We start from the raw sequence: 23,921 nt of genomic DNA on the forward strand, positions 1-23,921 counted from the left end.
GATCCAGGGGCGGAGCTGGATCCCGATCCAGAGATCCCATTGGTCGGCAGTTTTACCACAAGACACGTCATACACGTGTTGCTGCGTTACCATTTCCGCATTAAGTCGTAACTAAATTAAGTTATTATTTTGACATAAAAACTAACTTTACTTATGACTACAATAAAAGTAGTGCCTTTAGGGTGAAATGTAAGTTTTTTGCTATAATGTTTTGGAGTAAAACATTTCGGGTAAGCCTACTATAAGTAATTTTACCACATGCAGTTTAAGACCTATTAATGGATACAGTATAAATATGCATAAATATTAAAATATATAGGCTATGGCATGTTATTTAGGAATTAATAAATTGAATGTTTATCTTGAATGGACTTTGAACTTGTTTTAACGCGTCTTTGCTTACAGCCTTTAGGAAACAGGTTTCCCTCGTAGATGGTTTACTTTTTTTATTTGCTAATAAAAGATATCAAATAAATTTGTTTTTATATTTACTCGTATAGGAATAGCTGTGTTATAAGTGGGATAATGTACAAATAAATCTCTTCAGTGATATCAAACTGTCGGGAACGTGTCCGTACCTCTCCTTACATCTAACTGTGATACTTTCTAAATTATGAATCTTTCTCAACTATATTATTAATCAAACATACACCTAATTGATAAGAGCAAACGCTGGCGACCACAGGTTGCAACTAATTGCGGGCTGCAACAACGCAAATATACTGGTTCATTTGGTGGAACAAAGTATATAAAGTGGGAGGAGTTGGATCTAGATCCAACCCCGCCCCCTGGATGTTGTGTTCCGCAGTGAGGACCATCTCCTTCCTCACCCCATCTCAGGCTGTATTCATTGATTCTGGTTTCAAAATCATACACAATTATACTAGAAATCTTCAATTGAAATTTTAAAACCAGAGTGACTGCAGTTGAACCATACACACAGTCCGGCCTAACATTCATTTTCATAATTTACAGCAAAAAAAGCTGCAATAGGTTGATCGATCATATGCACACTAACCAAAAAACTAAAATGCCTCAGTCTTGCTCCAGGCATTTAGTGGCCACAACAGTAGCACGACACTACATACAGCAATACTGCTATTCTACCATGTCAACCTTAACTAGTTTCAATTTTCAGTAGTGTTGTTGAATGCATTACAAATATAAGACAAGAAAAAGACAGACAGATAGGCAGAATCTGTTCACTTTGATTGGTCCAAACAGATGCCTCATACAGTAGCGATAATTCAGATAATTAATAGAAAACTGTGCTCTAAATGATGCTGTGAATGATACATAATAAAAAAAAACATACACTGTAGAAAGCATATACTGTCGGCGGCTAAAACCTATAAAAAGTCCTAAAACTGTGATGGCCTTTCAAAAGTAATCCTATAATCCCTTGTTTAGGTGCCACCAAATAAACCAAGAGAAGGTAGATCCACTAAGACTCTGAAAAGTTTAAAGAGATGTGTGGAAAATGCTGATAACGTTTGATGAAGCATTTCATTTGCTCCAATAAAGTCTTCGATGCATTTTCGTTTCCACCAAGCAAGCACAAAAGGCCATAATGACTGTAATTGCAAAGGCAGAACAGAGGATGGCTGCAGTAGAGGATACTCACGAGTAATAGTTTGCCCTTTCTCCCGCGGCCAAAGTGGACACTTCACTAATCCCGAGACTCAATAATCCTCATGAGTCCCTCGCGGAGCGGGGGGGTCGGGGGCGCGAAACGGAGGATGTTTCTCAGATTGCCAGGGGCCGTTGTGGGCTCCAAATGGCAGCTGCTGGCATCCAGACCACGTGGGCTGTCACGTCCGCAGCAGGCGGCTGTTGAGACAAGAGTGATCATCTGTGAGGGAGAGAATGGCTCATTCTCATTTTGAGACAAAGACGTGCATTGAGGGCAAGAGGACGAGAGGAGGGCAGATTTTAAGTAGGCGTCATTCATTACTTTATCTTGGTTACAGTGGAGAATATGTATAGGGGTAATCGTGTACAATAGGATGTGTGCTCGCTGCATGTTTGAGCCAACTTTTGATTTTTTTTCGAAATCTGATACAGTATATAAGACCGACTGTCAGCACTGTCATTTTCCAAGTAATAGGTTTGTTGGGCCAGTTTTATCAAAATCCAGTGTGTATTATATTTGTTGCCCAATGATTTTACCCTACAGCAACTACATTAAAGGAAAACACCACTGTTTTTCAACATTTTACTATGTTTTTACCTTAACTTAGACAAATTAAAAAATACCCATCTTTTTTCAATGCATACACTTAATCTTTGTACAGCGCGTTGTGAATGTTTTAGCATTTAGCCTAGCCCCATTCATTCCTTAGGATCCAAACAGGGATGAATTTAGAAGCCACCAAACATTTCCATGTTTTTCCTATTTAAAGATTGTTACATGAGTAGTTATACATACGAGTAAGTATGGTGGCGCAAAATAAAACATGGCCTTTTTTAAGCAGATAAAAATAAGAACTATATTGTATGGTGGAAAAGCACTTAGTATGCAGCAGTCTAAAGGGGGTCGCACACAGGACGCGCAGTTCTAAAAAATTCGAACACATTGCTTTCTATGAGTAGACGCTATCTGACGAAGCTCGCGCTATTTAATGTGCACTTCCGGTTTACGATACCTCCGAGTTGTCCTAGATGGGACTCGACGCTGAGCTGCGCGGCCAGTGCGCGACCCCCTTAACAGTCTGAACCATCTTTAAATAGGGAAAACATAGAAGTGTTTGGTGGCTTCTACATTCATCCCTGTTTGGATCCTAAGGAATGAATGGGGCTAGGCTAAATGCTAACACATTCAAGACATGCTGAACAAAGATTAAGTGTACGCATTAAAAAAAAGATGGGTATGTATTCATTCGTCTAAGCTGAGGTAAGAACACAGTAAAATATTGAAAAACGGTTGAAACTTTACCAACTTTGTTCATATTAGTGAACAGTACAAAAACTGCAAAGTTGTTATGTCTAAATCATAAAGTTGCTTTTCTTGCTACTGTAGAAACTGTCAGTTTTGACAACCTGTAAAATATAATAAAAATATATACCTGTAAGAGTTTATAAAATTATAAATGTATAACTAGCTACAGTGAAAGTTTTTATTTTGATCTCTTTGACTCTTTTGAGTCCATTCTAAATTTTAATCTTATTTTTTGCCATGCTGTTTGTTTGTATATATTATTGACGAAGGGGAAAGCATCAGCATTGAAGAATGTCTTATACACCTGGCCTTATGCTTTTTATTGATTCAGTGTAATAGGCAAAATTACACGTCTATTCACAGATCAAAATAGATTGAGTGGAATAAATTTTATTTAACAGCTTATTGACAGAAGCATACAATTTATCACCAGGATCAATTCTAATATTGAAACTAAAATCGAATTTGAAGATCAATCAAGTGAATAAGTGCTTTAAGTTAATCAGGCTATTTATATGCTAGTGTATTCCAAACTGACTTCTAGCTCATAGTGTATACACAATTTAATCGTACAGTCTCTCCTGCATTAAAGAAAGTAAAAAAGGCAGTCTTGAATAAAAATGTTTTCCCCTTAAAGGAATATTCCATTTTCTTAAAAGAAAAATCCAGATAATTTACTCACCACCATGTCATCCAAAATGTTGATGTCTTTCTTTGTTCAGTCGAGAAGAAATTATGTTTTTTGAGGAAAACATTGCAAAAATATCCCCTTTTAACCACAACTTCTCGTCTAGATCCGGTCCAGCACGACCTAACATAAATGCGTAGTGACGTAGGGAGGTCACGTGTTACATATATAAAACGCAAATTTGCGGACCATTGTAAACAATAAACTGCCACAAAGACATTAATTAGTATCATTTGACATACAACAACGTCGGAACGGTCCTCTTTCAATGCACTTGTAAACATTGGGGCGGAGTTTCGCGTTCGTCCTCTGTGACCACTTGACGTCATGACGTATTGCGTGGGGTCACGCTGGCGCATCACGACCGGATCTACACAAGAAGCTGTGCTCTAAAAGTGGATATTTTCCATTTTTCTTGTCAAAAATGACAATCGTTTTGCTAGATAAGACCCTTATGCCTCGTTTGGGATCATTTATAGTCCTTTGAAACTCCGTTGAAAAAACTGTTAAGTGTTGAGTTAAGTATTAAATGTTGGGCTCTATTAAAGTCCATTAAAATGAGAAAAATCCTGCAGTGTTTTCCTCAAAAAACATAATTCCTTCTCGACTGAACAAAGAAAGACATCAACAGTTTGGATGACATGGTGGTGAGTAAATTATTTGGATTTTTCTTTTAAGAAAATGGAATATTCCTGTAATAACACCTGGCTACAACAACTAGTGACAAGCAGCAAGTCACCGTGACAGTCTGTGACAAAGTAAAGCTTTTTAAGTATTTTAAATTGGAGACAGATCGATTGAGTGAGCCCCCTAAACTTCTCTCAATATAAATATGTTAACACAAGAAATTAAATTGTGCACATCATCTAAAAAATGAAAATATACAGTACAATGGCTGCCAAGCAAATACAATATTTCATTGCAATGAATTACATCATTTTCATACTTAGCACTTACTGTAGTTTCTGTAGGTTTTTATTAGGTTTAATCATTTGTGTGGCAATATACACAAACACGCTGTATGTTTTCATATAATGACAGCAGGCAAAGGAAAATGTTGCAGTCACACACAGATTGCATGTATTTTTTATGCATCAAAAAGCAAACACTGAAAAGCAAATGTGCAAAATTAGATGACAAAACACCTTTCCCAACACTTTATAGACATAATATTCAAAATGATGCAAGCATTTAAGGCAGGGTGCATGATCTCTGAAAGCAAATGTTGACATTTGAAATCACCTAAACAAACACGCCCCTACCCCAATAGAATCTGGACCTTCTTTTGATAGACCCGTCCCACACATGCAACCCAGGCTAAGGCCCTGTCCCAAATGGCATTTTTACGCTTCGAAGTGTGCTCATCAGCGCCCCCTTTGCCCCTTGATGCGGTCTTTGGCGAAGCGACTCCGAAATACGACTCCGGTGCACCCACGTGGACTCGCATCAAGGGTCTCTAAAGTCTGCACTACATGATGTCATCAAAGTGTGGACTCTGAGGAGGACCACAAGTCATTTGGGACTAGGGCTGTCACTTTTCGTTCGAAAATCGATTGCACAATCGATCGGACCAACCAAAAAACGTTTCGAAAACGAAAATAGGCAATCGATTTTAACCAAATATGTACACTATTAATTTTAAAAGAATTAAACAGTTAAAATATAGATGTAACAAAACTCACAAACAAGCAGAAAAAGAAAATAAAGAATTCCGAAAGTGCAGTAGGTGTGCGAAAGCTAGACAGAAAATACCCAGCAATTTTACGCACCTATAGTTTCACGCTTTCAATCGCTGCATCTAGTGTTTTGCAAAGAAAATGGAGGACAACGTCAATAAACCTGTGCAACACGAGACAGCGTCGAAATTGTGACCTTACAGGAGATGATGAGTTATGACACGGAGCCACCCTCGCGAGCTGACAGCGACCCGCTTTTGAGATGGAAGATTGGCAGTACGAAATACGCAGCTGGCAACGAAGTACCCGAGTTTCCCTGGGACATCAGTGCGGTCGGAGTGCGTCTTCTCAACAGATGGACATATAGTGAATGAAAAGCGCTCTGCTCTTGACCCCTAAAATGTTGATCGACTTGTTTTCCTGACCAATAATTTGTAATGGCCCTAGTCTTTTTGCGCATTTCATTATGCCTGCCTAGTGCCGCCTAAGTGTCGGTTACGTTTAATAAAAAAATACACAGCATGTTCTCAACTTCAAGTAAGTCTATTTAAAGTTTCATTTTTGAACAGTTGTTTGAAATGGATCGAATCATTATTTAAAATAATTTTTGAATTGCCTAAATCATAAAAGCAGCCGGTTGAACCTGCAGTAATGTTTTTCATTTATGGCAGCGCAGCAGTCCACTCTGCATATTTTTTTAGAGAATGTTGCACTACTGTTGCTGTTTTTTATTCTGCACGAAACTTAATGACAATGAATAAGAAATATTGTTGACTTGTGCGTTTCAGGCGCTCTCTTTACATTTGTCTGTTATTTGGCGTTAAATGGAAACGTCTTTTTTAGACATGGAAAATCGATTTTACAATCGATTCAATGAACACTTATATATTAAAAATCGAAAACGATTTTTTCACAAAAGTGACAGCCCTATTTGGGACAGGGCCAATGATGTTGGTTAGTAGACACGCCCCTTGCTGCTGATTGACTACAAGTGTGTTTTGGTACTCTGCCCGACTCCCTTTTCCAAAGTGTTTTTTTAAAAATCATACACCCCGCCTTTAACAGAGAGATCAACATTAACGTATGAAGAACGTTGTTTAATTATTTACTCAACCGCTTAGGTTGACTTGTTTCCTTTAACAGCCCTTATGTAAAAGTATTAATGCTAGTACATGATCATGTCACAGAGGACAAATAAATAGGTCTTCTGAGAGTCATGTGCACTCATGTGCTGACAGTATTCGAAATGTACTGTCAGATGTGACCCATGAGGTTTGAGAGGATTAGTATTGATCAAGTGTGCAAGCCCACGGACGCAGGGGATAAATCCACAGTCCATTGCTTGCTATCTGTTTCAGCGTTGTCACAGAGCCACCATACATTCAACACATCTAGCCACATCATCCACGCTATAAATCCAGCGGGAAATGGACATGAAAGTGTGTTTGTGTGCAGAAATGTCCCACTGAAGCTACCGTGCTCCTGGTCTTTTGCGCCCATCGGCATCTTAGAAATGTACAAGTCTTATACATTCAGTTTTTGTATCCATGGAAACTATAGCTACCTCTTTATGGAGGGATATGTAGGGGATCCCTGAAGTCAGGGGGGAGGAAAAACAGTGGAGGGAAATATAATTCATTCTTGCTTTGGTGCATCTTTCAGTTGAAAGTTAAGGGCCATTCACATTATAACGATAACTATAAAAAATATAGTTTTAATTTTTTTTATATTAATGAGAATAGCGGAGTTCACATCACAACATTTTTCTCACCTGATTAACGATAAACCATTGACAGGCAATCATATTTGAACTTCATGTGCACACAGGGGCGTCATGCACCAATTTTTTTTAAGGGGGCACAGTGTCAACAGCTCACAAAAATTTGTGCATACACAGACATCAAACGAAATATTATAGAGCTTTCAGTCTTTTCCATGGCACTTACATATCTAACAATCTGAAAACCCCTGCTTTCATGCAAAAACCTCCAAAATAAGAGTGATGACTGACCTTAATATCAAATACTATTCAATCGGAATAATGACACATTTGCATCATATTTACATCTGAAACGGCATGTTTTATTTAAGTCTTAATGGCTTGTTTAATTGTGTCATTAATGCATTTTGCACAACAACTACATTATCATATAAAATTAATGTAATTTTAAATCCATAAAGTATATAAACAACGAAAATGACATAAGCTATAGCCAAGTGATTGATTTTAATGTTCAATAATGATTTTTAAAAATATGTTTAGATAAAATTATTAGAGGAACGGATTTTTGCATTAAATTTAACCTCATGTGAGCATGTGAGATTCCGCGCCCGCGTGAACTCTGGCGAACTTTGGCGTTGTGCCAAGAAGATGAATCTCTACTAATATAACGTTGAGACGGTCAGATTTAAAACCATACATTTTCTACACAGAGAAGTTTAACTGCACATTCCCGTACTGGGGTTTGGAAATGTTGTGAGCGTTTCTAACACGTTTTAATTTCTCAGATAGCCAAATGCAGCATCAAGCCAGCAACAGCAGAGAGCTCGTGAGCGTGCCCAGACGCTGATGACGTCTGCGACTGCGATGACTGCAGCGGCAGCTGCCGCCAGAATAAAAAATGTAACATGATCAAAACACTATCAAAACGGCGAAAATCTCCGAAAAGTGACAAGGATGCAGCACAGAATGTATAATATTGTGCATATTAAACAGATTAAAAGTCAAATAACAGATTAATGGATGCTTATTTGATTTTGAGGTTGGATGCAAAATCCATTGGCTCAAAAAAACCAAGGGGGCAGGTGCCCCCTCAGTTTGAATGGGCATGACGCCTCTGTGTGCACACGCACTTAAAATGACAGTGGGGAAGCTCATTGCTGAGGTCTATAACTAGCCCAGTCTCACGAATTTCCATTATATAGTCACTTTTTTATTCGTTTTTCGGGATATTATCACGAATTTCCGCGTTTTTTTGTGATTGTATAACGAATTCCTGTTTTCGTGTGATTATCACATATTGGTTACTCAACTGTTTTGTCCTATTTTCTTACCATTGTCGCTTCGGTTTAGGGTTAGATTTACATAAAATGACATCCCTACCCAAACCCAACTCTAACCTTAACGGCAGACGACATATAAAAAAATAAATCAGAAAAAATAGTATAAACCAATGTATAAAGTGACATTCTAATGCAAGCACCAAATCTAACCCTAAACCGAAGCAACAATGGTTTAAAAATAGGAAAAAGCGGTTGCGTAACCAATAGGTGATAATCACACGAAAAAAGAATTAGTTATATGATCATGAAAAAGCTTGGAAATTGGTGATAATATCCCGAAAAAGAATAAAAAAAAAAATGTGACTACATCACGAAACCTTGTAAGACTGGGTAGCTATAACATAAAATTACCTCAGATATCCAGCGCTAATGAAGTTGCTGTGAAATGAAGTTGTTGTGTGACGCTAATATAGTTAAAGGCGGAGTCCACGATGTTTGAAAAACGCGTTGGAAAAGGAGACGGGCCGACTACCAAAACACACTTATAGCCAATCAAATCAAATCAAATGCCGGGTTGCGTATGTGTGGGGCGGGTCTATCAACAGAAGGTCCAGATTCTACTGGGGTAGGGGCGTGTTTGTTTAGGTGATTTCAAATATCAACATTGGCTTTCAAACATCATGGACTCCGCCTTTAACGGTATAGTTATAGTTATAATGTAAACGACTCTTTAGACTCTTAAAAAATGAAAATGGGAAGAATGATCTATATATGTTTAAGTGTAGGCTATGTTTCAAAACATAGTTCTAATATAAAACTGGTCTGGCATCATGCTCTGTAACATTTACAAATCGTATGGGTCAGTTAACTCGCCAAACACATTAGATGAGCTGAAATCAAAATTGCATGTTGCGTGCTTTTACCTAGCAAGCGGACATGCAAGATTGCAATACGACGACAAAAGACTCTGCTAAATGTTTGATGGGTGCGGTAAATTGATGCTGACGATAATAAAAGGGTCTTGGTTTGCAAGGAGACATCTGTCATTTACAGGAAAATTGGTGGGTTTTGTAATGAAAGAGGAATCATCACCCATCATAGTCCATGTGATGATTAATTCAGGCAAACCCACACAGAGTAAATTGTTCTTTATTCTTTAGTCGGTAACCAACATCAATAATTCACTTCAAGCCAAGTTCTGGAACATTTTATACTTTATGTAACCAAAACCTGTAACTTTTTTTAAAGCCACAAATAGTACTTTTTGTGAGATCTATTAGATTAATCTTTAAAAAAAATGTGATACCCAAGAATTAACATTATTTGCATGCTTTCATCAGTGTTAATAATTTAACTACAGTACATTTTCCCAATATGATAATTTCATATAATATTTGATGATAAACATTTTAAAACAGCCCATTTAAATTGACTATTTGTTGAAAAAAATGTAAAAAAGCTTATGGAAATGTGACTTAAGGCAGTTAAGTATCTGTGTGCATCACTGTCAGTTCTGGACAAGTAATTAGTTTATAAAGCAGAATGAGTAAGTGTAGGCTACTTATGTCACTTGCAGAAGTATGAGCTAATGAACCAGTAATACTCTGTCACTGGTGAGGCAAGAACTAGATTATGATGATGTGTTAACTAAGTTGCGCTTGTTTATTTCACTCTTTATTCTTGTTGAATATGGATGTACCTTGCCTTCACAAAGTACAGAAAAAAAGATGCAGAGAAAGAACATATATGCTCACAAGACCTGTTGCCATGACAACGAGTTAACACCCTACCCCTCAACATCTTCCCATCCACCTGAGGAGAAATGTCAAGAGATTGCTTTATGTAAGAAGTGGGACATCCTACCAGTGGGCGTTTGGCTATGTCACCCTGTTAACCTGCTTCTATTCGAGTTTAATCTAAACCGGTAGTCATTAAAGTGTTTTCTCGTCTTCACAAAGCTACGAAACAATGGAGTAAAATGAACAATAATAGCTTACATCCAAGAGGACTCTCATCCACTCATATTGCTCACAGGCGCATATTTTGTTTTGAGATGAGATGTTTGATTGCTCAAAGGCAAAGAGCTTTCACCTGATGCACTCTATGAAATTGAAACATCTAAGACACATGATAGAATAGACATACCGTAGATGAAGAGCAGCGCGTAGCACCTGAGGAGATTTTCAATGTTGGAGAGGACACAGGTGTTATAGACAATGCATAGCCTTGGCACTATTTTAGAGCTCTGACTGGTGGTTATACAAATGCTGATATGTTTGAATGACACACCAGGTTGTGTTCTTTCTCCTAAATATCTCCTAAACGACAATTATGGGGGCTGTTTAGGGTTACCTTGGACATGGTTAAATCACTGAGTCCAAAGCTGAAACTTTCCCTTTGGTTCCTTTGAAGGAAAACCCCCTTTGAAATGTCCTACGGAGAGGGAGAGAGGGGACCACTAAACCCTGCCAGCTGCAGGCTTGCTGATAACAGCCGTATCTGGGTATTAGCGGTTCTAGCACAGCAGCGTTTTAACTCCACTTGCTCGCTTGCTACCCTACAGGGATGGCTCATGCTAAGCCAGTCGAATAGAACAGAGTAGCAGTAAACAGATATGCTGATTTTTGAGTGATACCAGCCAAGTAAAAAAGAAATACAAGAAAAGCTTACAAATGTCATAGAAAATCATTTTGGTTCCCCAAAGAACCTGAGATTTGCCAGTTCGAGTCTCATGGTATGCATGTTGCGAATAAGGTGCCATACGCCATTGTTTCCCAGGTGCTGCAGGGATAGATCTGTCTGTGTGTTTATGACTTGCTGTGTGTGTGGATTAAATGCAGAGATCACATTCCAAGTATGGACTTGCATAGATTGGTCATTACATCACTTTTACAAACCCAATTCTCTTAAAGGAATAAACCCATGATTTACTCATCCTCAAGCTGTCCGAGATGCATATGTCCATCATTTTTCAGACAAACACATTTTCAGTTATTTTGTAAAATGTCCTAGATCTTTAAGGTTATAAAATATAAAGATATGGGGTCCACCTCCTTCAAGTCCAAAAATGTGCATCCATCCTTCACAAAAGTAATCCAAACGGCTCTAGGGGATAAACAAAGGCCTTCTGAGGGTAATTTGAGCGGTTTTGTCATAGAAATATCCATATTTAAAACTTTACTAACTAAAAAATCTCTAGCTTTTGGTAATGGCGCCATCTTAGATGCCTCTGCATTCAGAAGAGAGTATCAGCGTAGTGTATGCACTTTTCTTAGTGACTTATGCAACATGATCTCACGGAAAGTAATGTTATAGTCACAACATTTTTTATTCATTTATTCATGTCCATGGCACAAAAATATTTTTTTGTGCCTTGAGCACGAATGTCTTTGTTGTGTCACTTCATGTCCGTGGCATGACCTTTTTTTGTGTCATTTTATGTATTGTTTTCTCAGTTTTTTCTTATTTTTAAATCATTGTCGTTTGGGGTTAGATTTGGGGTTTTGATTAGGATGTCTAAAAATGTAACAGAAAGTGATTATAAACCCAACCCTAAGCAAGAATGGTAAGACAAAAAACAATGAGAAAACAATACATAAAATGACACAAAAATGAAAGTCATGCAACAGACATGAAAAACTATTTTCAGTTACTTTACAAAATATCCTATATCTTTTAGTTGATAAAATATAAAGATATGGGTATCCACCTCCTTCAAGTCCAAATAATGAGCATCCATCCTTCACAAAGTAATCCAAACGGCTCCAGGGGATAAACAAAGGCCTTCTGAGGGTAATTTGTGCAGTTTAGACATAGAAATATCCATATTTAAAACTTTATAAACGAAAATATCTAGCTTCTGATAACAGCGCCATCTTAGACGCCTTTGCATTCAGATGAGGGTATAGTGTATGTACTTTTCTTAGTTACGTATGCAACATGATCTCACGGAAAGTCGTGTTATAGTCACGAAATATGTGATTAATTTATGAATGTCTTTGTCGTGTCACTCACACGAATTTCTAAAAATAGTTTTTCTTGTCCGTGGCACGACTTTCTTTTTCTTGTCATTTTATGTATTGTTTTTTTTCTTTTTTTTCTCCTATTTTTAAATCATTGTTGCTTTGGGTTGGGGTTAGATTTGAGGTTTGGGTTAGGATGTACTTTTATGTATTGGTTTTTCTTCCACTTTCAATACTATTCTGGCCTGGAGTTGGGGTTAGAGTTGGAGTTTGGGTTAGGATGTCTAAAAACATAACAGAAACTGATTCTAACCCCAACCCTAAGCAACAATGGTAAGAAAATAGGAAAAAAATATAAGAAAACAATATATAAAATTACACGAAAAAGAAAGTTGTGACATGGACATGAAAAACTATTTATAGAAATTTATAGAAGAGTGACACGACAAAGACATTTGTGCTGAAGGCACAAAAAAGCTAAATTTCGTGCCATAGACACTAATAAATTAATAAATTTTTTTGACTGTAACACGACTTTCGGTGAAATCAGTCTGGACGTATGACAAATGCGGAGGGCAGAGGCACAGAACAGCAGCAAAGAACCCTCCGCAAAGTGTCAACACTCTCTTCTGAATGCAGAGCAGTGGCGTAGCAAGTCAGTCCGGGCCCATATGCAAAAAAAATTGCGGGCCCCCTTAAGCCAAAGCCCCCCAACCTTGCCCGTTGGCACTGTTAACTGTGGTGTGCAGGTCTGTTAACAACATATACTTTTAATAAGGTAGTTAAATATTTTTACTGTACTTTTTTACTTTAAAGTGTAGATTTAAATAAAGAAAAATTAAATGAAACTTCTCCGCCTTCTCTTTTCTCTTTAAGGCCCCACTTTTATGTTTATATTTGTCCATCCTTAATGTTCATGTAGATAGCCATTATAATAACCTTTCACACTGTGTTTTCTTTTTTTTTGGGCGTGGTGATGCGTCATGTAAAAAAATGATGGCGTAGTAGTCTACGGCAGCCGCGGAGTGCAAAAAAAATAAACACAAACAAGAAATGACAGAAAAATTAGAAATTATGTAGAAATAAGTAATCACTACACATGATATGCATACAAAAATATATTTATTGCGGCCACAAATAAAATAATATTTTTTTTATTAAAAGCTGGGGCGGGCCCCCTATTGGCCCAGGCCCATTTGCACGTGCATACCCTGCATGCCCAGACGCTACGCCGCTGATGCAGAGGCATCTAAGAGGGCGTCATTTCGTGAGCTAGTTATTTTCATTTATAAAGTTTTAAATATGGAAATATTTCTACGGAAAAAAATGCACGGATTACCCTCAGAAGGCCTTTTTTATCCCCTGGAGCTGTTTGGATTACTTTTTTTAAGGATGGATGCACATTTTTTGGACTTGAAGAAGTTGACCCCGTATACTTATATTTAATAAACTGAAAGGCTAGGACATTTTCTAAAATAACTGAAAATGCGTTTGTCTAAAATGATGGGCAAATGCATCTCGGACGGCTTGAGGGTAATTAAAACATGGGTTTAATATAATATTTGGCCGAACTAAGTTCATTTAGCTCAACTGTATAATTATGACACAATCAAATCTAAATCGGTTTCATTACCGTCAAACACACACACTGATGAAATTGACTTTGCACCTACTGTAAAGTGTTTTGTATTTTGGAAGGATGAAAGTCAGACGGCAGTCAATAGTAGCTTTTAAAGAGCTATTTAAAATAATAGCCTTCTCAGTCAACTCCAGCACCTCCTCAATGAGAACCACACATCAAAGAAAGATATTGTCACAGTCAGCACAGACAGAGTGCGTATGCACACATTTGGTTGTAAATTGTGCGTACGCAAAAATCCACAGCAACTTTCATATTTATAATAATGGTCTGTGGCATGGAAAAGTGTTAGGGTCTGAGCAGACGTACACACTTTTAAGTGTCCGAGTGCTGTAGGTTTTTGGACATTAAGCTGTTCTTGCTGCTCGAAAAGGATTTAAACATTGTCAAGGGACTCTTTTGTTAATGGCATTAATTAGGCATCGTTTAAAGGTGGATATCTGAAACTGTTCAGTTCAAATTCTAAAAGTAAGGTGTACGCATGTTTTCTGTGTGCATGTTCATTTTATGAATCACACGTATCTACATTTTTTAAAAATCTTTCAGTGCTTGTCTTTTTCATTGGCGATAGCTGTCATTCAGCTCTCTCCGTCACTTTAATGGAAACAAGGATTCAATTAATCCCAGCAAAAATGGGAGCACTGGTTCATTTTCAGCCCTGGTTGCTTATGGGAGATCTGTTTACCTTGTGTTTTGCCTCAGGCAGTATACTGCCAGAATACGAACAGCAGAGGCCATTGCTCATGCCTGAACTTAAAAATACCCAAAGCATTGAAGCACCTGCACTGTCCTATTCACATTGAATTTAAATGAGAAGCCACTGACAAGAAACCTCTGGGAAATGATGGAGTAAAGCTGTTGTGTCAGTTAAGCTGTTCAGTTTTAATACATAATCATCTACTGTATATCTATTTTCACATATGTTTAGGAACATATGTAAAAACATGGAATATGGTGTTGTGAAGTACTCCATACTTTATGTAAAGTCCTAAAATAATCTCGTACGAACAAACTCAGATAAGGCCGGTTATTCCACCTACCCATTCACACCTACACTCACCTCTCTTTCGCTTAAACATGCCTTCACTCCACAAATAGCATCAAATTTGTCTTTCCTGTAAAAAGCTTAACCCTCCAGAAATAACAAAGCTGAACAAAAAAAATCAATTGATCCATATTATAATTCACGAGTTTAAGTGTTACTGACTAAAAAGATATAAGACCACCGAAGAAGAAATAATCCGCTCATAAATTACGCTCATGCTCCAATAATTTATACTCATAAAAACCGACCTTTTCAGGTCAAGTGGCTAGTCCAATCTGACCTTTAGCCATGCATTTCACTACATGTTATATCCATATGGGTATAAGGTGACATCCTGCAAATAATGACCACTACCGGTGCAGTCAACCAAACAATGAGAACTCCACTTACCAAGAGCCAGCTGCTGAAATTATGTGTGGCTCCCAGAGGCAACGTGACAGGATGGTTAAAGAGGTGCCATCCATTCAGGGGGGATTGAAAATGACTTTGCCTGCTACTGTCAGCATGTCAGTGTAATTACAAGCATGTGATATCTAGTTGATCATGGCCTTAATAATATGCCGGAAATGAGAAGTGTTTTAGTTGATCTCTCATGATTAAACCAGAGCGGCACCGTATGTGTGCAATGTTTAAAGCAAGATTTAAAATCACAAGGGAAATTTCTTTGCTAATAAGGAAGGCACATACAGAACAACCATTGACCGCTACTGACTCCAAAGTACTATTTCTGATCATTTAGGAGACTTGAAGGTTTAGATTCAGATATTAATTCAAAAGCTTAAAGGGACACTCCACTTTTTATAAAAAAATTATAAAATAATTTTCCAGCTCCCCTAGAGTTAAACATTGATTTTTACCGTTTTGGAATCCATTCAGCTGATCTCCGGGTCTGGCGGTAGAGCCGGCGCCAGACCATAACTAACAGGGGGGCACACGGCTTCCAACGGGGGGCACACAATTAGCAACAATAACTTGCAAAAACAAGGCTTTAAAACAACTGGTACAGACTGTCAGCTCATTTCCCGTGTAAAGTGCAGAAGATCACAAACTAATCATTATTACCATACGTCGCAATGCTAATAACGGTCTATAGCCACACTTCACATTTAGGCTTATGTAAATTAAAACAACGCTAACTTACCTTTAAAAAAAGCTGAAGGCGGCGTGTGTGAACATTAAACTTCCTTAAAACAGTGTACTGTAGATTTGAAATTTCCACCTCGACCTCTAATCTCCGCGTTTGAGCCAATCGGTGTTTGCATGAAGTCAGATGGAGCAGGCGGTGCTGGTTCGTTTTAAATGTTCTAATATCCATATTTTACATGATACATAAAATGCCACGAAAAAACACGTTGCTAGTATCAAGTCACATTAATATGCTGAAGACGTAAAGACGAATGAGACGCCGCAATACAATCAGAGAAACTGATCTATTTTAATTAAAAAACATATATCAGCTATATTTTCCTCAATTGATAACATTTAAAGTCATTAAACATTCAATATTTAATTTATGTTAATTATTCTTGATATATATTAAATGAATAAAAAACTGTGTAGGGGCACAACATCCTGTTTGGGGGGGGGGCACGGCCCGCGAATGCCCCCCCCCCACACCGACCCCGGGCGGTACCATTTTTAGCATAATTCATTGAATCTGATTAGACCATTAGCATGACGCCCAAAAATAATAAGAGTTTCGATATTTTTCCTATTTAAAACTTGACTCTTCTGTAGTTACATACAAGACAGATGAAAAATTAAAAGTAACATGGGTGCAGCAGGCCTACTCTTTGGTTATTTTTAAGCGCAATGCTAATGGTCTAATAGGATTCAATGGATTGTGCTAAGCTATGCAGATGGAGATCAGCTGAATGGATTCCAAAACGGTAAAAATCAATTGTTTAACTCTAGTGGAGCTTGAAAATGTCTCCTTCCAATCCTGCTATTTCTCACTCAAAATTTCAGTGCATTTTTCAAGCTGCCTATCTTGCCATCTAAACAAAGGAGTCCGGTCCCGAATCACGATTCTGCCAGAATCTCCCTCTATTCTGACAAGCCTTTCTCTAAAATTTCCACTGGGTTTTGTCGGTCCACAGCCACCGGATGAATGACAGAAGCGCTGTGCAACTCAATAACAGTCCACATGATCAGAGGCAGCAATAGAAGAACAATGTGTGTGAGAGATTAAAGGAGAACGAAGGCACTGTGTCATGTTTAACACTAAATGAGATGGCTGCATCTACTCCCTGAAAGACCATGGGAAATAACACCTTGCCTGTCACTTTGTTGTTTTCATCTTGCTACTGTGATATTTCTGCAGACTGTAGAGATGTGCTTCCTGACAGCTCGAAGGTTTCGGCTTTGTGCCGCTGGGTCCTTTCTCTAATTGTATATGTTTGAAATGTGAACCTCTACATTGTGTGAGCTGTTGCTCTGTGAATTATACTCTACCAACCTGACAGTGTTACTCTGATCTTCACCAGAAACACCAGACAATCTCATGTTCAAGTCTAAAACAGTTTCATTCTTGTGAGAGATGTTACAGAGTCCTTTAGATTAAACATTTCAGTCGTGTTAACTACACTAACGCTGTCAGAAAATGGTCCCTAGCTGTCATTGGGGCTGTTCCCTTTCAAAAAGTATGGCTTTACACTTAAAGAGTTCATATTAGTACCTCAGATGTACTGTATTAGTACCAAAGAGAGCTTATTATTATACTCAAAAATACATACCGTAGTATCTCAAGGGTAATGTATATACATATTAGGACCTTTTAAAGGGTACTGCCTTTGGATATAATTTAACATTTTTTTCTACAAGTGTAGGTTGTATTACTCCCTATATAGACAATCTGACTCACACTCTCCTCACTGTATCTTTCTGTACAGTATAATCTATTTTTATCATGATATGTGTATCTGAGTGAATGCATGGCTTGGTATTCTGCCAGATGTTACTGTAAGCAAGAACTGTGGATGTTGATTCTTAGGTAGCTGATAAAGAAATTGGTTTCAGACAGATGTCCATGTCATCAAACATCATGTTTAATGATCTAAAACAATGATTCCAACATTGTGAGCTCACTTAGCATCTTTCTTTCTCTTTAATGAGACATGGGAGCTTCTTTGTCTTATAGTTTGACGGAGAGTTTGTTTCTTTTGCCTGGCATTGTTCTGTTAAGCAGAATACAGAAGTGTGTGTGATCCATTATTTTAATGCTTCGAGAGCCCAACATTGTTAAGTTGCAATTGCTGTTTTATAAGCATTCAAGTACTTCTGGAACCAAATTTTGGCAATCACCGATCTAAAACAAATTCAAGTAAGCTCAACAAAGCAAATGAGTACAATGCTTATTTTAAATATTTATAAACAAAAGAAATAAAAAAGGGACATTCTTAAAGTAATTTACCATTGTCCACCATATGCAATTTTTTACAAGTACATATTAGGCAGTGAAGGCTACATCTTAAAGGTGCAGTGTGTCAATTTTAAAAGGATCTCTTGACAGAAATGCAAAATAATATACAATATGATCAGAGGTGTATAAAGACCTTTCATAATGAACCGTTATGTTTTATTACCTTAGAATGAGATGTTTTTATCTACATACACCGAGGGTCCCCTGCCATGGCACCATGTTTTTTTTTGTGCCGACGATGACATGTTTGGCGTCTAACGTAGCTTCGTTTCAAAAGCGAGGGGTGAGCAGTTGACTAAGCCATTGGTTGCAATGCGCAACCTCACCACTAGATGTCACAAAAATTTGCTCACTGCACCTTTAATGTTTACCAATCAGATGAATGCATTTTTACACTGGCATGCTATCCAAACCCTCCACCCCACTATCTCCCCCACCCATGGCCGTAGCCAGGGTTTGAAAATTACCGAGGTCCAGGTTTAACTTCTAAATTAAATGAAATAACAGAATTCTTAATGCTTATGTTTTGTTGAGATTAGCTTCACCGTTTTACGCTACGTGTTTTAACATATTTGGCATATTTTATTTAAACCCAATTCTTAATTGTACCAGAGTTATTTTCTGTTTTTCGTAGTGTTGATACTCTTACAAACACAATTATGATGATTACTGCTTTTATCTTACCGAATGTAGTATCAGCAATAACCTGCTCACGCTGAATGATGCGTCTTATTTGATAACTTTCAGCTTCCATGTTGCCAGATATTAGTACGAAAAACAAGCAAAAATACTTGGCCTTAAAAAACAAAGTTCGTCCAAACCTTGTATTTCAGAAATAAATCAGAGAAATCGCTTATACTAACCTACACCTAACAATCACTTTATAGATAATGTTATAGTGTCACATTAATTGCTAAAACACTACGTCTAAAGATGATTTTTAAAAACGGGATCTGGCAACACTGCAAATTCTGTACCCGCACAGACGCAGCTTAAGCCAATCTTCGTCATTTTACACTAAACTGTACAGTAAACTGTCCAAAAGTAATTATATATGCGGATTTGTTTTGAAAAACCAATTAGTCATTCAGAGAACTTCAAATTTTATTGTTTTTATATGAAAAATAAACCATACCTGTACCATATTAGTTCTGCCTTAAACTCCCAATACTGAGAATCCAGAAGTTGACATATTGAGATGGTGACAACCAGGTTTTAAGTGTTTGCCCTCTTTGGGAAGACAAACTACCAATGGCTTACTTGTAGCTGTCTCTGCACATTAGACCGAAATAGGAGGAAGTATTTCACCATCGGAAAGATTACACACTTCACCTTTAGAGGGAAACATTTTTTTTAAAATTTAGCTTAAAGGAAGCCATTTCATCTAAATCTTTCAATCAGACTCTTGTTATCAGCACAGACATGGCTGCCTACAGCATTAGCTCTTTAACATCTCACCCAGGGACCATCACACAGACTGCCCGCATGTGTTAAACACACAGACCAACTGCTGTGGATCAATCCGACTAAGAGGTCTCTGAAGGTGAATATTTGCGATAATTTCCGTCAACAATGAACAGAGCTACGCATTAAATCACTTTACATTTACACCAAATGCTTTTATCCAATGCGACTCATAATCAATAAAGACTCATAATCGATTTACTGTATGAGATGAGAAGCATCACAATTTGATTTTAATCTGTGATTTCACATTGATTTCAATCTTTGACATGACCTAAATCAGTCAATATTAAATACATCAAAGTTTATATTTATATACATTGTGTACTGCAGTGTTGGGGGTAACGCATTACAAGTAACTTGAGTTACGTAATAATATTACTTTTCTGAAGTAACGAGTAAAGTAACGCATTACTTTTTAAATGTACACATTAATATTTGAGTTACTTTTTCAAAAAAGTAACTCAAGTTACTTTTTAGTTTAATTAATTTGATTAAAAAATATGTACTGAATTAAACTAAACGTATGCACCCTCTGTGCCTGTGTGGGAACAGTTTGAGTCAGAAACTGAGATGGCAGGCCAGAGCTAAACATTTTTGTGATGAAATATGCAATTTCTGAATGCAGAGCTTTTCAGTCATAAAAACACCTGCAAGGCCTGAAAGAGATCAAGCTTTAGCCAAGAAAAAGTAACGCAAAAGTAACTAAAAGTAACGTAAGTATTACTTTCCATGAAAAGTAACTAAGTAATGCAATTAGTTACTTTTTTTGGGAGTAACTTAATATTGTAATGCATTACTTTTAAAAGTAACTTTCCCCAACACTGGTGTACTGTAGGATGATTTATGTAGTAAACAGTACATCACACAAAAAATGACTTTAGCTGGGTTTTCTACAGTAGGCAGGGTCACAAATCAGGGAAACAATGAAACAATTCATCTTAAGAAGAAAATAATATGAGTGCTATTAAGGTTACAAAGTTTCAACAACTGCTATAGGGGCCAAGCTTATTAGAAGAAGAAGTTAAGAAGGTAAATGTAAAGTTTCTGCCAAAAAGCTACTGAGTTTCATTTTGTACACCATTAACTCCTCTATAGCAAAGTTAGATGTATTCATGTTAAATAAGTTCAGCTGACATTTTACTGCAAAGTTTTGATAGATTCAAGAGAACGTTGTGGAGACGCAGCAGCTCAACTGAGGATGCACGGAGGCATCTTATATTTTGTATATATTGATATGGATTTGTGGGTGGGTGGGGGTAGTGGTGAGGGTCTGACAGGTTTTCAGTGAATGTGAATTCATGTTTACTTTTTCAGGAGCCAATGAAATGATCCTTCACGCTGTGCACACCTCAAGATTTTCTAATCATAGCTCACCTTTAGGCTGCAATTAACAGTGCGATTTTAAAGACAAACGCCATCTCTTCAAACAAAGCTGAACTTGCTTCAGAGGCAATAATTTTGCACTGATTATATAGTCCTTTCAGCAGCCTGTGAGCTTTGGAGAAAATCAATAACATATGCAAACACCCGACCCGAACACCAATCGCAAATAACTCGACGCAAAATATATACAGCAATAAGACAAGCAGAGAAATGAGTTTGATCAAAGATGGAGCTACAACAGCAGCCTCTGTGAAAAGTAAAAATAAACTGAAATATTCCTAACACAATTTTAGCATTTATTCAACTTACATTTATGTATATATTAATTTCTAACTGTGTGTTATCCCACCTATTACAAATAAATGTTCCTGTAGTTCAGTTGATAGAGGCATTGCATTAGCAGCACAATGTTTGTGAGTTTGATTCTCAGAGATCACACTGAAATGGGTTTTGTACACAAAATATGGAGTTTTGACTACTAAGCTGCTTGCACATTAACTTAGCATTAGATGCTTGCTATCTAGCACAGCTACAGTCTATAGCAAGCAATTGCGCGTTTAAAATACGTCTAATAGGCTTTTAAACACAGCCTGCCCCTGGGGTCTCATTTATAAAGCGTTTCCATGCAAAAATTGTGATCTATAAAAAAACTAACTTGACATGAGAATGGGCTTGCAGAGTGGGATCTGAGGATGATTCATGTACGCACACTTGCAGGTGATCTGTGATTTATAAAGGGAACATAGCTTTGTTTTTATATGTCTTAATATGCAATTTTTGTGCATACGTAGACCTTTGGTAAGGATCCTACGCACAGTTTTATAAATGAGACCCCAGATGTCTAGGCTACAAAGCAAAATTTGGGCTGTCAGTGACAATTTAATAGACTCCTTACCATAGCCCAAAAATGATAAATAAAAATAAATACATTAAATCAAACACTTTGTAATCAGTAGCTTCATTTACCCTTCAAATTGCCCAAATTGACATTGTAAATTAAAAATACAGCCAATGGAAACATGTTAATTGTTTCATAAATCGCAAAAACGTTTTTTTGTGCTCACAAAAGATGCATTTCGCAAAATTGCAATGAAAACAGGTAAACAGATTCAGGTCACTGGATGTACGTAACTCTTATAATTATTATTTGAAGATGACACGGTATGTACTAAAACCTCCAAGACACACATACGTTTCTGCTCTCGAGTATAAGAGGCTTTTTTGCCAATAATGTTCAATAATAATCTCTTGTTATTTTAAATACTGTACTATTACCTCCAGTAAATACCTCATACATTGCTGCTTCTAAGTATAAGCAGCTTTCCTTGGCATTAAGGTTTGGATAATACTCCTATGTCTCCTGTTTAAAAATAATAGCTAGTGCGGTGGATGTGATATTAGTTAACCTACCAACATCAGTCGAAGTGATGTTTGGTATGACTTATCATAAGAGAAAAAATTATGTGTTAATCGCACATCATCGATTAGTGGAAAGTCATCATTTCACAAAAGTATTTTATCAACATTTGGAAAATATTGCATACGTTTTGTGCAAATCTGTAATGGAAATGCTATTATATCATCTTGCAAGTTATTTTGGCAAAAATGACATGCAACCAAATTCAACTAGAAGTGGATTACTTATAGACTATATCGACTTTTAGTTAACCTAGACAGTTAAATGGTGACTGTTGCATTCTGGTGTGTCAGTTACACAATGTGTCTGTATACAATTTGGCAGTCATCAGTAATATGGCGAGATTGACCAATAATAGCCACGTGATTATGTGCTATAACAGTTACACACTGAATGAACACATGGCCTAACACATTGCTGTAATGCTGTTTTGTCTATTTTTGACCCCATTACTCACTTTTTTTGATCACATCATTAGCTTCTAGATTTGATGCCTGGAGGCTCAAGGTTTGCTTTCTTAGTAGACTCTTGTTCAACATCACTACAGTCTGTACAGGGATATTCACAGGATTTCTTTAGCAATGTGAATGATGGTGGATTATTTCTTTAAGTGAATGCTCTTTTGATCTCTTAAAGAGACAAGATGCTTACTGAGGCATGGTCAGCATCCAGGTCTTCTGGCAACGGACCTGCAGTACAGTAGCATTAAGAGATACTGCTGCTGTAAATTAACCCAACGAGGCTTGCTCAGCATACATTTCGACGGGTTAAAACTCAGCAAACGGCTAGCCCTTTCTCTCATTGGTACTGCTTATCTAAATCTGTATTGAGCATTATCTTGAAACATAAGCCTCCATGAAGACTTAAAGATCTATATGCTATTAGTTAAATGCCAAGAGGAAAAGAGTTTCACCTCAAGAGAAGTATCAATTACTTGAATTACTTGATGTCTCAGATGGTTTTCTTAACTTTCCCTATTGGAGAAATATAAAGGGACATAAAGGAACACAACAATAAAATATTTGTGTATAGCACACTTACATAATTTGCACAATGTCGAAACTCTTGTGAGACTTGTAATCTTATGGTGACACAAAAATGTCAAACAGAAGAGAAATATAGTAATAAAAATAGTGTCAATTTTTCTTATTTAAATGCATTACTTTATAAGAGGAACAACTGAGATATTAATAGGAACTCATTTGTGAGGTTTTGTGGTATATTTTCAGTTTCTCTTTCTTCCCAATGGCATCTTCTGACAGCAAGACAGACAGCGAGTACC

General features: G+C 37.2%; 1 protein-coding gene across 3 annotated transcripts in view; it reads right to left on the reverse strand.

Annotated features, from left to right (window-relative positions):
- The window catches only part of b3gat1a (beta-1,3-glucuronyltransferase 1 (glucuronosyltransferase P) a), a 92,239-nt gene that overhangs the window by 45,228 nt on the left and 23,090 nt on the right, over nt 1-23,921 (reverse strand). For 2 of the 3 annotated variants that reach the window (XM_055174137.2, XM_055174140.2), the window contains exon 2: nt 1,625-1,830. The exons of the other annotated variant lie outside the window; for it this stretch is intronic. The gene's annotated coding sequence lies outside the window, so the exon portion shown is untranslated. The remainder of the gene's footprint in view (nt 1-1,624; nt 1,831-23,921) is intronic. 3 annotated transcript variants of the gene reach the window in all.

Source organism: Misgurnus anguillicaudatus, chromosome 15, assembly GCF_027580225.2.
Source record: "Misgurnus anguillicaudatus chromosome 15, ASM2758022v2, whole genome shotgun sequence".
Taxonomy (NCBI): domain Eukaryota; kingdom Metazoa; phylum Chordata; class Actinopteri; order Cypriniformes; family Cobitidae; genus Misgurnus; species Misgurnus anguillicaudatus.